The 4,018-nt window shown below is 37.3% G+C and overlaps 1 pseudogene; it reads left to right on the forward strand.

The window, feature by feature from the left end:
* The first annotated feature begins 707 nt into the window (after positions 1-707).
* On the forward strand, positions 708-1,239 carry LOC110074934 (sorting nexin-14 pseudogene; annotated as a pseudogene).
* The last annotated feature ends 2,779 nt before the right edge of the window (positions 1,240-4,018 follow it).

A 4,018-nucleotide genomic window follows, 5' to 3' on the forward strand; every position in this document is an offset into this window, starting at 1 on the left:
AATGGGCATGTGTAGGCAGGAAAAGGCTGAGCGGAGTGGACACCTTCTGCCAATACTCACTCTTTTGTTGCAACCTCTTGGGTTTCAATGTGCCAACCCACCTGCCCAGTGGGCACTTACATATTCTAAAGGTCTTGTGGTCATTTGTTGTGAGACTTACCCATTTCATTGTTCCTTAGACTCAGATTCTCTCTTACCAAGATGCGGTTCACAATGCAACATAAAACCAAGCACTTCCATGACCAAACAGAGAGTTTAACCCAGTTTGCCTGAGTCCTGATCGGACACTCTGCTCACTGTTTCATGCTGGCTACCCAGGCACACATTGCTTTTACAAGATTATGAACCATTGTGGAATCTGCATGTTATTTCTAAAATCAATACTTCTCCATCTCATGCATTCAAGCTGTTGCTGGATAAGTTTGTTCATTTGTGATACCAGCGTATAATATTATAATTGTGTGCTGTCAACTTGATTCTGACTTATGGCAACCCTTTCCAGGGCTTTCCAAATAAAGAATACTCAGAAGTGGTTTACTATTCCCTTCTTCTGGGGGCATCCTGGGATTGTGCAGCTTGTTCAAGGCCACACAGGCCAACTCTTCTCCCAAGCAGATACCTAAACCACTGAGCTATTCAACTACAGTACTTAACTTACCATCACTTGTGGGTGAACTGAAAACAATACTGATTTTTTGGTATCTGTATTAAAATGCAGAATTCACATGGTGGATATTCTAATAATTATAACAAAGAGAATGCTGAAGACAGTTATGAAGTATACAGCAGTTATAGCCAAAACCAGACAGATAGTGGAAAATGTTGAATTAGCAGCAAGCTGCTTTAGAAGACTAGGGACTAGATCTCAGTATGGTTTTGAGAAAGTACAAGAGACGAACTCCTTTATTTAAGGAAATGTACTGAACTTATTTTCCCACATTTTACCTCCAACAGCAACAGAGTGCAGATCATTTACCTTACTGTTAAGAAAAATCTTATCTGGTTCTGTTCTTTTTCAAGGCATGGACTTCTAAGCTGATCCAGATATAGTGAATCCCTTGCTGCTTTCTTTCATTTATGACTGTCCGCCTGAAACAGCAACAGAAATCTGCTTCAGCATTCCCTTTCTGCAAGCATTTGCAGAGCCCAGAAGTCAGAAGACCCTCTAACCTGCTGTTTGAGCTGAAAGAATGTAGAGACCAGCAGAATCTTTTCTTCCTTTTTATAACTGCCTTTTGAAAAAAGTAGTAGTACGTCAATTTTTATCCTGACACAAAATAATGAAATGGGAGAATTTTGCAGCCATTATTTTTATATCGGGAGATTATCTCCCTCAATAAGAAGTCATAAAAAAACAACAAATTAAATTGGATTCTTTCATTGGATAAAATATTTAAAATATTGCTTATGTGTCATTTATCAATTTTGAAGCTACAAACAGTATGCTTCTTTGAGGACTTTAAACTTTTTCCCTCAGAGTCTGTCTGTGTATACAGGTTCTCTAACACTGAGGAATTGTTTGGGTATCTTTTCAGGGAAGATGAATTCACAATTCACTATTCCAAATGAAATAAGAGCTCTCAATTTAAAAGGAGAATCTGATATCAGAAGCATGAACAGCAAACTTAAATGATTGTTTAAGAGTACCACATGGGGAGGCATTTCAGGCCTAGCTGAAGGAAAGGATTACTTTATTGAAGAAAGTATCATGACTTCACACCTAATCTACCTACTAATCTTACTGTCTGGAAAACTGTGTTTCTCTATGTCAACTTCTTTGAGGACTCTTTTGAAAGGAAAGAGAGAAGAGGGAGAATTCCAGTTGTTTGTTTTTAATTGATATGAAGAAAATTGACATGATGGCAGTTTGAAGAAGTCTATAATTCCTTAATGGCCACAATCCTGTTGCATACTGAAGTAAATATCACTGAAATAGGCCCATTGAATTAGTGGTGATTTGGTAAGTCAACTCTTCCATAAGGTTCATTAATTAAAATAGTCTACTCTAACTGCAACTTACTTTAACATGTAAGTCACAAATGGTGTAGGCCCAATGAATCAATGAAACGTGCTGCTGATTCAGTAAGCAAACTCTAGTGCGATTTAATACACTAAGCAACAGGATTTGGGCCAGCATGATTGTCTTCTAAACTGACACTTGTCTCCTCATAATGTGCCCAATGTACGACACACCCAGCAGAGTCATTTTTGCATCTAGAGTTCAGGTTTGATTTGATCTAGCACTAATTTATTTCTCTTTCTGGTAGTCCAACAGCACATTTCAAATGAATTGATTTCCTCCCTGTTTGCTTTCTTCACAGTTCAGCTTTCATATCCTTACATAATGATCAGGAATACAATAGTGCAGATTATATTTGTCTTGGTCTCCAGTGGCATGTCCTCTCACTTGAGGATCTTTTCTGGTGTCTTTGTAGCTGACCTTCCAAGTCTCAGTCTTCTCATTTTTGTCTTCCTTCACCTGCATCAGGAGTCAATTCAAGACAATGCTGTTGTCTACCAATAATATGGTGCCATACACAGTGATTGATTGATTGACTGACTGACTGACTGACTGACTGATATACCACCCTATTGTGCTTGGAGCACTGTCTGGGCAGTTTACAGCGTAATTATGCAAGGAACATTTTGCCCCAGTGGGCTCAATACTCATTTTACCAACCTCTGAAATACAGAAGGCTGAGTCACCTTGAGCTGGCTATCTGAATGCACTGGGATCAAATTCAGTCAAGAGCAGAGGTTTGACTGCAACATTGCAGTTTAACCACTGTGCCATGAGGCTCACTGATATTTCTTACATCAGTTTTCCCTCCTCCTTCATTTGAATCTAATTTAGCTTTCCATATGAAATATTAGGCATGCAGATTGAACAGACAGGGAAATAAATATACTCTGTTTTCACTTTATTTTCTAAAATCACAGGCTTTTAAAGGGATCTGTCATCCTTGTATCTCTTCTATATAGTTCTTCAGTATATTGTTTCATCTTCTGTTTGTTTTATCCTATTTAGATAACTTGTTCTCTAATTGATTTTTCAGCATTTTTCAGATTTTTCATACAGATTTTTCTGTATCTTTTCACTTTTGCTTGTCATATGTCATTAACGATTCTAAGAGTTCCATTTGTATTCCTTCCGTGCTTTTCTTTTATTTTGATTAGATAATTTTGTTTTATTTTATGTTGTGTTGTTCTTGTTGTGTAGTTTTCCCTAATAACATCTTCTGTTTCAGTCCACAGTTCTTGTTCATGGCCAGTGGAGTTCAGTAATGCAAATCAGTTTTTACATGGAGTTTACATTTATTAGAAATTTTATTTAAGATATTTTGGCACTGTGAATTTTTAGTGTTCTTCTTCAGCTTTGTTCTGTTCTTGATACGAACAATTATTGACCAGTACCTCTCTTCCTGATCTTGTTTTGGCAGACAGAATATAGTCTCTACTGCTTCCAGTTATGTAGTCTGTTTTATTTCTATATGGGCCATCTAGTGATGTCGGCATGTACAGCAATGTTTGATTACCCAAAGCATACATTTGTAATAAAGAGGTTGTTGGCTGCAGAATTCTATGAGCCATTCTCTTGCTTAATTTCTGATTCCAACAATGTTTAATTTTGCTTTGTTTACTACTTTTACTTCATTTCCTGAATCTGCTTTGTTTCCTACTCCTGTTTTGTGCTCCTGGACACTTGCATAAAAGCTTTTGGTTTCTTCTTCAGCATCTGTAGCTGGAACATAGATTTTAATGATGGTTATACGGTATTGACATGTTTTCTAACTCCATTCTTAGATGGCTGCTATGTACTAATTTAATGGATAGGCCATTTGTATAGCTTTGATCAGTCGCTCTTATATACAATGCAGGCTCAGAAAGATAAAACCTTATTACTGATTTAAAGAAGTCAGAGAGAAAGAGCGAGAGAGAGAGAGCAGGTGAACATGGCTAAGGATACCTAGTTAGCCAGATAATAATTTCCACTCAGCCTCAAGGCTGACTGAAGAAA

Source organism: Pogona vitticeps, chromosome 4, assembly GCF_051106095.1.
Source record: "Pogona vitticeps strain Pit_001003342236 chromosome 4, PviZW2.1, whole genome shotgun sequence".
NCBI lineage: Eukaryota > Metazoa > Chordata > Lepidosauria > Squamata > Agamidae > Pogona > Pogona vitticeps.